Source organism: Anguilla anguilla, chromosome 13, assembly GCF_013347855.1.
Source record: "Anguilla anguilla isolate fAngAng1 chromosome 13, fAngAng1.pri, whole genome shotgun sequence".
NCBI classification, from domain to species: domain Eukaryota; kingdom Metazoa; phylum Chordata; class Actinopteri; order Anguilliformes; family Anguillidae; genus Anguilla; species Anguilla anguilla.
This window is the reverse complement of record NC_049213.1, coordinates 14608306-14622141: the sequence shown is the minus strand read 5'-3', so window position 1 is coordinate 14622141 and position 13836 is coordinate 14608306. Positions and strand designations below refer to the sequence as shown.

Genomic DNA, 13836 nt, shown 5'->3' with positions numbered 1-13836 from the left:
AAAAAGAGCCAGAGTCCTCAAAAACACTTGGAACGTGTGGCATAGCATTGTAAAGATTGGCCAAATATAGATGAATGCTAGAAGTGTGAAGGGAGAGATGATTTGCGCTTCCTTTTACAATAATTGGTCTAAGGAGGCGGCTCTGTCTGACAGCTTGGGCCAGAGGCTTCAAAGAGAGAGCAAACAGACCGAGAGAAAGGGGGTATCTCGGTCTTCTGCCTCTTTGTAGTGTGAAATTGGGGATACAGAATGACCTGCCTGAACCCGGGCCGTTGAGCCACTGTAGAGGGTGTGAATCATATTGATAAAAGCCTGTCATTTATCAAAACACCGTCATTTTTTCTGTAGCACTGTCCACAGATAGCTTCAATCATATATCAGCCCTGCATCATCAACATCATCTACATTTCATACTGTACCGTAAATTCAATTGAATAAGAATCTCCTTTAGATAAATGTATCGTACAGAAAGATTCCCCTCTCATTTCCAGCCATATTAATCACAGCTCATAAATCAGTCAAACGTGACGCTGCCCTGGCAGATATCGATAGTTCAATTAGTCTAATTATATCAAGTTCGCAGGGGAAGCACTGCACTGGTAATCTCAGTCTGTCCGGACAGTGTCAGCTATGCTTGACTCATCCAATCAGTTTTAAGGAAGAGGCCTGCAATACAGGGGAAGCTTCATTCATTATCTGTAGAATGTAGAAATAAAGTAAAAATTTAGACATGTTCTCATTACCATGCCCAGTTTATGATGAATTGTTCCTTGAACATTTTTAAGGGATAGCTCTGGTTTTTTTGCCTGGAGAGTGTCAGTTATCTCGTTTTTAGATTGTCACCATTGAGAAACAGACAATATAATTTGATTGGGCAAACTTGCTGTGTGTGATCATAGGAATATATCTGTTTTCTCTCTATCTGTCTCCCTTCTCTCCTTCGTCTTTAGATTAGACATTGTATATTGTTGTAACTTCATAAATTTATTCATTTCATTCCGGTTGTGAGTTGTACATTTTGATGAAGCAGTTTTAACTGTTAATGTTCAGTTAATGTTCAGTATTCACAGTGCTGAACGTCAAACAAGGGTGTTAGCCATTAAAACCACTGGATTCAGACCATTAACACATTTTGCACAATCCTCACTGTCCGCCAAGAACAAGAAGCCTGAGCTCTATTTATTCAGTAGACCTATTTCCCTTATTTATTTATATCCTATCTGCCAAAAAATCAATGCATTCAACATTGGGCAATAAAATTAATTTCCTGATGATTGTCAAGGTCAAACAATAAATAAAATCTTTGAAAGGTTGGCTCTTCTCATTATTTATAATCTATAATTTCTAAAATTTCTCAAAATGTGTAGTAACTCCAAGCTTTCCACCTAACCTCATCACCAAGGATGAATCACGAGGCAAAAAGAACTGTGCAGAATTCCCTGGGGTTAGTGGGCCTTTTATGTCTCCACTTAGAATTGGCAAACAGGCTGCTGGATGTCCTGTGTAGATCAAACCTGACAGGTGGCATTTTGCCAAGAAGAGGATGGTGCTGTGTTCACTTGAAGACGTTGCTCAGTCCTTTCTCCTCACTGTATAAACTGAACAACTCACCTCTGGCACTCTTCAGCAATGCTAAATTAGCACAACAAACAAAGCACGTGGTACAGTATACGTCCTGCTCCTTTAACTATAAACATAAAGGCAAAAATATTGTTTTGTGATTCTTTTAGTCTTTGAAATATGTGGTGCAAAAAGTAGTGCCATTTGCTTGCTATGCAATTTTCACTTCTGTTGCTTTGGAGGTTCAGGCTTGGTTTCTGCCCAGTTTTCCATTTCTCTGAAAGCATCTTTGTGACAGCTCTCTGTTAAAAGTGCTATACATAATAAATTGAATTGAATTAAAAGCATCTGCTAAATGATTCAATTGTAAGATTGTAAATTGCACTAACAGTGGTCATAGGCTAGGGGAGAGCGGGGCAAAATCTAACACGCAGTTAAATGTAACTGTGACTTTTTAGGTAAATACATCAAGCTTGAATGGTGTATTTCAGGTTAAACACGCAGAATTACCACCTCTTTGCCTCTAAGAAACAGCGGGAGAGTTCAATAGTATCTTTTAGCTATGTGCAAGTGAATTGTTTTGCCTAAAGTGTTTTTCGGCTACGGTAATGTGTGTGTGTATGTCAAGGAATCCAAATGCATGTAATCCTAAGCAGTCTTTTAGTGACTAACAGATCACATAGTTTTGATACAGCATGTTAGCTTGCTGGATTGCTAGTCAGGAAAAAGTGCAGACACCGCCCCTGTGGGGTTAAACCGAACAGGGTTGTTAACCTCTTGTCAGTAGACTATTAATTAACCAATTGATTGGATTTGTTCAACTCAGACAGGATCTTGTAAATATATTTAACTCAACTTTAACTTTATGCTTTATGCTTTGTGTTATCTTTTAAAGCTAGTTATACTGTTAGGTGGTGCGGTAGTTTTTACCCCAACCTCTGGGTTAAATGTAACAGTTCTCTCATTGTACTTTCAATCAGATTTCTAGTGAATGGTATGGCCCAGAAATGTAATTCTGGTGTGCAATCATAGCTACGGGATGGAGGTTGTTTGCATTCAAAAATGATTAATCTATCTCTAGTAATATTTTCAGAATTGAGCCAAATACAAAAACCGTTAGTTATTTCCTTGTTTTCCCCTACTTATTGCACAGAGGTACTATGAGGAATGTGTTTGTATTAATCTTAAGACATACTTGCCGGCTTTAAAGGGGTTTTAATTAAGTGCAGAAGGCTCTGGCTTATATTATTCAACAGGAATTTGTGGATAAAAGGCTCATGGTCTACTTTGGTGCACATCTCACCAGGGACATTCTGTGGCCCATGGGGTCCCGTTTCAAAATGATATCATGCGGCCCCCGCCTCTCCTTTCATGGCCACCTACAGAGTTGTGGTGTAGCAGCTAGTTATTCTACTACCCAATAAAATTGGGGTTGGGGTGGGGGAGGGTATGTATTGGTCTCCATAAGTTCATTCCTTCGTTCAGCTATTGCAACAGAATTAATATAATTGTGTTAATAAAAAGCACATATATATTTAAAAAAGCCATTCTTTTCTCGGTTATTGGTCATCCTGTGCCATAGCGTCCTTTCAATCTAGGCAATCTTGCCGGTATTGTAATAATTTGGGCATAATAATCTGGGCATTAAGTTTGCAAGGTTTGTTATGAAGTAGCTAGCTAGCTTTCTGCTAACATTAGTGCAAGCTAGCTAGAAAGCTGCACAGCAAAGTTTTCAGAGGCCTGCCAGTGCAATGTTTGTATCAGAGACCAGCCTAAACATGCCATGAGGCACTCCCTATAGTAGTACAACAGAATATGTCTATGTTTAACATTAGTTATTTTTATTTACTTTCTAGACTAGGCTACTAACTTACAAATGGATGGAAACAGAACTTAACAAAGTTGAAACTGCATCTACCGTTGCCATGGTAATGTCAGAGTTCAGGAAAGTACCCCGATGTACCGTAGCCGAACATGACAAATGCGTGTTTTTTACAAAACATTTTTTGGGCGTTTTGGGGCAACTCTGATCCTTGGGGCCCTTTTCTTCTGAAACCGTTGAAACTGCCATGGCACGCCCCTGCATCTGAGATGCATATTTTGGTATGAAGGCAGAAAACTTAATATGCATTTCTGGCTCATTATTTCACTATTTTTCTATCTACAGATGGAATATTCACCTAATGTGTCCAACCCCCAAACCCACATCCATTTTATAAGAAAGGCCTGTAGTCTGATATGTTAGTCTCATTTATAATATTATAGTATTCTTTTTTTTATTATTCCTACCTCAAGATTTTTCATGTCTGCTCTGAAGTACTGTCACAAGCATGGTTGGAACGTCATTCTTCCATGATCTACTGTCACTAAAGGCTTGATTGACATTGTACTATTCTTTATCTTCTGTGGGTATTTTAATCCACAAATGATGACAGTCACAGTTATCATTATAATTCAACTATGGCCTTTTTGTTATTTTCTGATAATGAAAATACTGTTGATACACAAACCAAATAGGTTTAAAGGGCGTTTCGCATTTATGTCCGCTGTACTGCCATTGAAAACATAGAAAAACAGGAAGTACGGTCATCTTTCGCTGTCCAAGGTGCTGATATACCTAAGAAGGGGTGTTTTGTTCATTTTGCTCTCTCTCTCTCTCTCTCTCCCCCCCTCCCTCCCCAGGGTGCGTTGAGCGCCGCAGCATCACCGCTTGCCTCACAGAACCCTGTCTCCTTCATGCAAACGTGAATGAACTGCTCAGTAACAAGGATCACTATGGACCGGGGCGCTCGCGTTTCCCCCGTAGCCTTTGACAGTGAAAGAAAAAACGAATAAACCCCTTATAAAACGTTCTACGTGAAGTAAAATATATATTTTAGCAGTCAGAGCATCGCACGGCTCAAGTCAAGGCAATTCGTGTTAACGAGCTTGTTTTCATTTTTTACAATTAGACAAGCAGCGCCGGTCTTTAAAAATCCCGTCATATTCGGAACGCATCCACCAACGAGTCCAGGATAATTGCGCGTCTGGTTAGATTTCCGCCAATCTACGAGTATTCCAGACAAAGGTATGTTTTGAAGTCGTTTCTTGATTTGGTTTTTGTGTTTTTGCCGGCATATCATGATAAATTTAGGTGAGAAATACATTTGTGTTCAGGGCTTTAACTGACTGATTGAAATGACCGCTTTTTTGTTACACTTGATTCAGCAGTTTCGTATGCGTTTGTGCATCAGTTGACTAACCTGTCAGCAGTTACTGTTGGTTAAAGAAATCTAGCGTTTAAATATTCTAAACCATTCATTTTGTACAGAAGCATTTAGGCAGTATGACTAAATGTGCCAAGAAAGTACAATACTGTTTTGGTATGACAAACCTTTGTAGCTATGTGCTGACTGTTACATTTGTGCGCAATACTATTTATATATTTTTAAATATTCCGTAATGTCTACGGGCTACTTGCAATGTACTCGGTACAACTCGTCCGTTTTCACTTGTGAGAGTGGGGGTTGGGCGATGAATGGCTAATTAAACGGAGTAGAAAGTGACATCAGGAAATCGATCTCGGTTCCTGAAATCTAGTTGTGTAGGCTACACTTTGATTCATGTGGTTCGTGTGGTACTGGACAGTGACTTTGTTTTTTTTTGTTTTTTTGTTTTTTTCAAATGCGATTTATCAAGGTATAGACTAGTCTTGAGCACTCCGTGACTCGTCTAAAATTAATCGACAATCATATGATGCTTGGGTTAGCACTTGCCCTGCTCTGATGTAATGTGGATATCTGCACCTGCAAAAGTGCGAAACATGTAAAACTGCTATGCAGGCACTGCTGTAACCTCCGATTCTTCTCTTAAATTCATTAGTCCTTGGATCATCCTAGAGGTTGTTTTCTTCCGTCTTGCCTTAAACGTCTTCCTGTCGCGAGGCAATAGTGTGGAATATTGTAGCGGCTAGTCTTCGAAATTATTACGGGACACACTGAGATACAGTCGGCCCGACATACTGTATGCGACTGTACCAGCGATCTACTGAAATGACAAAGCGAAAGGCATGAGTAGAGAAAGACACCTAAAGTATGTTTGTCTTTGAAGTTTCTTCTCTCTCTCTCTCTCTCTCTCTCTCTCTCTCTCTCTATAAGCAGACAAAAAACAAATCATTTTTAATATGGATACAATAAAACATAATAGAACAATGCTTCAGAGTACAAAAGAGGCAGCCTACATTCAGTTTAGGCATTGTTATTGTTAGTTTAATTATTGTTAGTACAGTATGTGTGTATAGGGACGGAACCCCCCCTCCCCCCCCCCCCATTTCTAGTTATTTTCTGCAAACTGTTTAGCCACAAAAGTAACTCCTGCACAATTCGAAATCAGCAAGCTGTTGTCAGTAATTCAGTAGGGAATTATACTGTTATTTACACAGTGCTATATTCTTTATGTGCTTCTGACACATGCGGTAGGGCATAGCACGTGCATCACAAGGGAGGCATATATGTGAATTCAGGTGCCCTGAGACCTCTGCCAGACAAAGGGAGTTGGGATCTTGGCTTTACATGCAAGACAGAATTTTAAACAGGATGGTGCTTTCATTTCTGCTATGGTGTATTGTTCTGGTTCTTGAGACTACCCCGTCGTTTTATTGGCACCACTTCCGGCAGTGACCAGGGTTCCCCAAGGTGTCCCACCCAAATAATAACGAGGTATGGTGTCAGAGTTTTTATTTATTTTTATTTATTCTTTATTTAACCAGAAGGGTCCCATTGAGATACAATATCTCTTCTGCCAGGGAGACCTGGTCAAGATGGCAGCAGACAAATAAATGTTTCATATAAAAAACATACCAAAAACAGAACAGAACATACAAGGAACAGGAGCTAAAATAGTTCCTGCTAAAAAGGCTACGGGATAGTATAGCTACAGACTGGAGAATGTGCAAAGTCTTTAGAAGACCCCCCCCCCCCCGCATTGTGGTCTTCCTCTTATGACAGTAGCTAGCTCGATTCGGTCGTCCGGACGTACGGCGTTCCGAATCCCCGCCCAGTCCTGCTGTCATCGGCCAGGGAGCCTAACAATGAAGGGTGCCGACGGGGTGTTTAATGATTCATCCTGGGCCTGCCACGGATCCGCCGATCGCTAAAGTGGCGTGGAGAGGCTGGCCCGACGCTCGCTCTGCTGCTCCCTGGAAGGACCGGTGGAGAGAGAGAGAGAGAGGGGGAGAGAGAGAGAGAGAGACTCAGCCTTTGCTCTAGCAAGGGACTGCTGATCAAAGGGAAATCAATAGCAGTCTGCAAAGACGTTTATACATATTTATCACCACCCCATGCCTTTCACAACCATTTGCTCGGGGATGAGGCCTTGTTCCTGTATTCTGAACTCTTTTTTTTACCATTATTCCAATAAGCACTAGGTCGCTCAAAGCTTGACCTAGAATTTGGCGTAGGCTTGCCATTTTGATGCTCAGATTTTATTTTACAGGATTCCTATCAAAAGAATAGTTCATATTTTAAAAGGATTGGATTCAATTGTGCTTTCATGCAGCCACACCGAAGAGAGGAAACTTACCTTTCGCTGCATACGCAAAAATATATGTGTGCACATGGATACTGTACATCCTCATCCTCCTGCCTTATATTTTTAACAAAAAGGTTCAGGCAACTCCGGGACCTCGCTCAAGGGTTCAACAGAAGTGCGTCGCTTGAGAGCAAGACCTGTGACCGCACCTTTTTTTTCGGCTGTCACTCATCTGTACAGATGACCAGTATTCCTCTGTAGATGTACTGTTAAAAAAAAAAAAAAACACATTGGACGTATGGAGGGGAGGCTGGAGTCGGGGGAAGGTAACAGCGGGCATGCATTATGCATGCCGCGCGCTGGGTTATGTATCTGCGGCTGGGGATCTGTGCTCGGCTCAGCCCTGCTTGATTTCACCTGCTCGCCTCCATCAGAGCGCGGCGCACACAGGCCTGGATCCCATAAACAGTTGCCTTTGACTTTCAGATAATGAAGTCGTAACGTAGCCGATAAGCGTTCGGTCAAACGCGCTGCGCTTGTTTCGGCACAGCCGAAAAATTGCAATGGGTGCCGAACTGGGTTTTTGCGAAGGATGGCAACGGTCAGCGCTTTGGTCTCATTTCGAGCCGAAGCGAAGGGCAGATGTTCAGGCCTTCGGGATTCTCTGCGTTTGGGCGTGCGCTTTAATGTTCTTGAGTCTGCCTGGCTCAAATACAATGCGTCCCTTGTAATGCTGCGGTTACAAAAACAGGATGTTCCAAATGCTATTGCTGCTGGTATCAACAACCTGCTCAGTGGAACTGCATGTGAAAGCATGACATTTCAAAGGATACACTGTCTGTGAAGGTGCTTTCAAATTCATTCAAGTTACTGAGGCATGTTTCTATTTTTAAATGACCACACTAAAAAAAAAAATGTCATAATCTCGTGTGCTTCCGGCAAACCTCGGAGCGGTCGCGTATGCTATTAATCCACTTAGCAGACATCCGTATCCAGGCCAGCCTAACACAGCACCTCGCACTCCGTGAACTGTCCGTTTGAGAGCGCGATCATTTCTCAAGGAGCTTACGCGTCTTTCTCAAGGAGACTGCCGCAGTGCCCCACTTGCCGTTTAAACCCAGAACATCCTGGTTAAAAGCCCTACCTCCTAAAGATGAGCCGGTTAGGTTTCACAAACTCCGTAATGGGAGGAGCCGCAATTAACTGTCAATCACTCGCTCATTTGAACCAACAAATTAAATATTTTCTCCGGAACAACACAATGTCTTTCTTTAATAATCTGGGGGTGGGGGTAGGGGAACCAAAATCTCACATACAGCTGATTCGGTTAAAATATTGTGGTTGTGCTTACTCTGGAATTCAGTTTGGATAATTTATTACAGGTTTAGCTGTGTAAAAATAGGTTATCTGTGTAGTGGTACCATCTTTACACTTGTATTACACAAATTACACTAACTGCTTATGAATGGACCATAATGATGCCTGAGAGTAACACTGATGTTCTCCACTCCTGAATGTCACTAAGGATAAGAGCATCTGCCAAGTGGCTGTAATGTAATGCATTTGCCTGTTAAAGAAGAGAACAATGTCCTTCAAGCAATGTAACAATATGGTCTCAAAATGGTATTTCCCTGAGGACAAATGTTTGTTTTTTTTACCTCCTCCAAGGCTTCTATCACTTCAGGGATTTGCGGGGAGCTTTTCAGAGTGATTTTTTTCCCCTGTGTAGCCTGTGTCTGTCTTAACCTTTTCCCAAGTTCTGACTGCACTAACCAAATTTTTAATCAAAGAAATGACGGCCTAACAGGTCAGGACACAAGCACGTTCACGGGGCTGTTGTGGGCTGTTGTGTTTTAGTGGGACAGCTTTAATTACGGAAGTTTTTCAGTCCCGGTGCGATGGGGCCCCCCTCCTACTGTTTAAACAACTTGTCTCCCTTCTGAGCAGATTGGTCAAGTGCAATCTGTAGTTTGGTCAATGAAATATTGGGATTTTTCTGACACAGTATTGTTGAAATTGTTATTTATGGAATCTTGGTTCAGTTATTATAAATTGATTATCAATTTCACTCTCGAAAACAATACCCCAAAGACATGAAGTAAAATGGCCAACATTAATGGAGGATTCTACCAACAAAAAAACATAGCTTGCATGAAGACGTTCTTCCATGCTGCTTTTTTATTGGAGTGTAACATTTTTTTTCTCCAAAAAATGTTTAACGCCACAGTAGTGACTGAAAAAGCACTGTTTTTGGTAGATGTTTTAAGTACAAAAATTACATGGGACGCATGTAGTCACATTATAATCACATTCGAGAACAAGGGGTTCTGTGCAATTGAGGTGCATGCATGTATTGTATTTGACAGTTAAATACATTTTTATATGAGCTGTTTCATGCATGTAAAAGTCAGTTGGCCACATGTTATTCAAACAAAGCTTAAAGACATAAAGGCTTAAAGAAGGTCACGGCTTCGCACACACAGACATCCGAGCACAAACCATAAGCATGCCCTCACTCTTGAATCGACGTCTGAAAACACACTCGGACACAAAGCACCCGCTGATTCTCCTCCAGCCGAGGCTGCTCTGCTGTCGCCCCGGAGAGCGTCTTTTGTGCGTAGCTCTGAATCGCTCGGGAGCGTGAGGCCCGTTCGTCCAGTCACACGCGGTTTCCCGTTTCATCGCGAACGCGACTGCCCGCGTCCTCCTCTGGAAACGTTCCTCCTCTTCCCTCGGGCCTCGGTCGCCTTGTCCGATCTCGGCAGAGAGCCGGCGGCGGCGGCGTGGACGTCGTAAAAGAGTCGCCCATCCGTCAGGGAAGGCGGCGACGCTCTAATGAAAACGTCCCAAGGTGCTCCGGCTCAGTCGCCGCGGCGACGGGCGTAAATCACGGCCGGTGTTCTGCGGAGAAGGATGCGGGCGCAGCCCCCCCGCTAGCCGCGGGGACCCTCCGCCTCCGCTCCACCCCCGAGGCGGGCGGCCGTGCAGCAAGCCGCTGTAATTAAAACAAGAAATCGGCAAAGTTGTTTGGCTGGAGACGCAGGCGCTTGTTGGTCAGCTCCGCGTGGGCCGTGCGCTTGGCACACGCTTGGAACGTCCAACAGAAAACCTTCCCCGGGGTTTAAAATGCGTGCGCTCATCGTTACATTTACATTACATTTCATTTGACGGATGCTTTTATTCAAAGCGACGTACGATACGTACATTGTTTTTTGCACAGTGAGTTCCTGTTACATACCTGTACACACTGAATAGCTGTAGAATTGAATCAAGTGCTGCATAAACTGTGCCTGCCCAAGGCTTTGCACTCCAGAAACTCCAGGGAGATCTACCATCTTGACAAAGTGCCTTCGCTCTTGACTCTCCCTTCTCTCTTCTTTCAGTAAAACACCTTCAGTGTGCTATTGTTAAAGCAGAGAATGTTTCTGCAACGCGTACGACGACCATTGCGAGAGGGGATCCCCCCTGCTCCACTGCCGACAGTTGGTGCAGGACTGCATCCCCTCCCCGCCGTTCTCCCACGGCTGCTGCCAAACTAATGGTATTGATGGAGAGATCAGCTCACCTCAGCATGATTAACAGAAGCAATTAACCAGATGAGGAAGAAGCAGAGGCCAAGCGGTGCATGAAATACCCGTATAATGATCTGTGCTGAGTCGGTACGGCGCTTGGAGAACTACCCGTTTCCTAGAGAAGTGGTCTCTAAACTTCACTTGTCCACGACTGGCTTAATGAGGGAATGTGTTTTGTGTGACCCACCTCTGGTAAACACGCTGACTTTGATATGTTCGACTTTCTAAGTGCTTTTCATTATTATTCTCGAAACAAGTTCATCATTTGCAGCGTCTTGAGTGTGTGCTGTGCATTTAAGTGATGGGGTGCTTAATTAATTGGTGTGACTGTGGAATCTGCATGAAATTATGTATTACAGTTATCTTCTCACTTGCATCTCACAACCTGATGGTGAGTTAGACAGTGGCTATTGACAACTGTTTGGGGGAAGGGTTGGTGGTACAGAGGGTAGTTAGAGGGTGGCTGTGTATTGATGACTGTTTGCGGGAGGGTTGGTGGTGCAGAGGGTAGTTAGCCAGGGGCTATTGACAGCTGTTTTGGGGGAGGGATGGGGGAAGGGAATACGGAGGTTAGAGAGTGCATGTTATCGACTGCTGTTTTGGGTTGGGAGGGGTTAGGAGGTTGGTAGGGGGATAGTGCCAGCGTCCCGGCTGCTGTTTGAGGGGAGGGGGGGCGGTGGCATTGGGAGCGCACAGGGTCCTGAGAGGGTGCTGGAATTCCAGCTGCCAGCATGGCACAGCTTCTCGTTAAGCGTTTCTCTGGATGGGCTCCAGCGCACCAGGGCAGGGGCCGCAGGCGATCGCTGATGCCCGTCAGCGCAGCTGTGCGGGTCGTGACCCGCTGACGCACGCTCCCCCGCCTCCCGTCTTTCACCGCTTCTCCTCAAACAGCCTCGCTCTGGACGCCGCCGCCACTCCAGAGCGTCAGGGCGTCACGCCGGAGTTGGTCCTCAGGTGACCGACGCGTCTGGATGAGAAACGTACGCCAAGTCCAGCGTTCCACGCTCATAACGCAAATGTAAACGCTCATAGCTGTTGCTCAAACTCAGTGACAAAACCCAGTGTGCATCGGTTCCAAATGCACGCCCAAGAAGCGTTTAATCGCGTCTCTCAACCTGATATGGATCCCTGACCCTCTCTCGCATTCACCTGACATTTGAGCTGGGCTTTGTGAAGGACCCAGTGACCTTCCGTCATCCGATATATCTCCCGTTGTGTCCCCAAACCTTGGCCTTTCCCCATCTATTTTCAGTTTTCACCAGAAAAGAATACCCCTGCATTAAATCACCACCAAATGAATCTCTTGAAAAATTGCTTCAGAAAAGGAGACGAATGCACTTTTGACTTATTATGTAAGACGTGTGCTTTGATGTTTTTCTTAGCGCTGCCCCTTCAGAGCGGTGGTTAAATCCACGGTTTTTGGAAACGCCTTGAAAACTACTCGCGCGGCAGTGATTATATCTTATGAGTCCACCCGTACGTGTTACAGTTATAGCCTCCCTGTCTGTAAACACGTTATTGTTTCCGGGATAATGAATGTGTATCCTGGGCCCTGTCAGGAGATTAACTCCAGCCCTCGCCGAGGTTTACAGCATGCGTTTGTCAGCATATGGTCCTCCATCCAATCTGTTGCGCTGCTTCAACGCTGAAGAGGCAGATTCGCAAGGAAACGAGAAGAGCGGGGTGAGCCGTAAAGTGTCGGCCGCTGAAACAAACGATCCTATTTACCAGAGTAACAGCGACGGGCTCGCGGCAGTTCTGTAACATAATGCAGTTCGATGAGATCCACTGAGGCCGGTGTGCATAGGTGTGCCTTTTCTGAATTCTACGGGCGCCGGTCAGGGGAACCGGGGGGGTCACGGGTTCAATTCCCAAGCGAGGCACTGCCGTTGTACCCTTGAGGGAGGTACTTAACCTGGGGTTGCTCCAGTAAATACCTACTGTAGCTGTGTGACTGGACTGGATGTAAAAGAGCAGCTGTGAAATGCTTGAAATGCTGCATTCTGCTGGATTCCACTGATATTGGAGCTGAAGGTTATATTTTTGTTGATTACAGAGAGTTTACCTGGTTGCATGGGAAGTACAAACAATATAAGCAATATAAATTATGAGTGTGTGGTATCTGGTTTAAGGATGTGGCTTTGTACTTCTGTACAGTTGAGCGAGGTTTTTTTTAGCTGGTTGCTACTGTAAATATCCAACTGTATAAATGAATAATGCTTGAATATTTGCCTTGAATAATGCCTTTTTATCACTTTGCCTTGTCTTCCCCAGTCTGGAATATTCTGTGGACGTATTGTGCAAGTACTGCTTTGAGGTTTATTATTCATGCATTGTTTTACATCTTACTGTGTATCATATTATATTTGAGTATAGTGTATTAACACACTAACAACATTACATTACATTTAGCAGATGCACTTATCCAGAGCGACTTACACAACATTTTACATAGCATAGCATCCATTTATACAGCTGGATATATACTGAAGCAATGCAGGTTAAGTACCTTGCTCAAGGGTACAACGGGAGTGTCCTACCCAGGAATCGAACCCATGACCTTTCGGTTACAAGCCCAGTTCCTTACCCACTATGCTACACTGCCGCCTCACAACACACACACGTGTATATGGGTACACATGTATTTGTACGCACACACACAGATGAAGCGTTTACCAAAAATCAATTCAATTTCAACCAAGTCAGGAACAGATTGACAATTTTGTACACAGTTTTGTACACAGTATAAATGCATTTCCGGAATGCTAATGTGTCTCTGACACCTCCCGCTTTAGCCGTAATGAAGTGAATAGACGCAATTAACTGTGCTCACCAGTGACAGGAATGATGCGTTTCAGAGGCGGATGAAGAGGTTATGAAACTTCCTCAGAAGCCGATTCTCTTTCCTCCAGAATGAATGGCGATATTTTTCCTATGTGAAATGCCAAAAAAAGCCTGTGTGTGTGTGTGTGAGAGAGAGAGAGAGAGAGAGAGAGAGAGGTGGACAGTTGCATAATTTGTCTGAACAATCTTATTAGTGGTGTATTTAATGTGAGTCTTTACCGATCACAACATAAGGCGTGCACTGATCTTGGAACTGCAACCGAGACAGTATTAATTGTTGAAATGTCGGCCAGAGACCTAGCTACATGCATCTGCCGCATTGGTTATAATTAATTGTAACAAAGTGCTTTGC

At 43.8% G+C, this 13836-nt stretch overlaps 1 protein-coding gene across 4 annotated transcripts in view; it reads left to right on the top strand.

Moving 5' to 3' along the window:
* Positions 1–4298: 4298 nt before the first annotated feature.
* Positions 4299–13836, top strand: part of dlgap4b (discs, large (Drosophila) homolog-associated protein 4b) — a 166809-nt gene continuing 157271 nt past the window's right edge. For all 4 annotated transcript variants that reach the window (XM_035388401.1, XM_035388402.1, XM_035388400.1 and 1 more), the window contains exon 1: positions 4299–4627. The gene's annotated coding sequence lies outside the window, so the exon portion shown is untranslated. The remainder of the gene's footprint in view (positions 4628–13836) is intronic.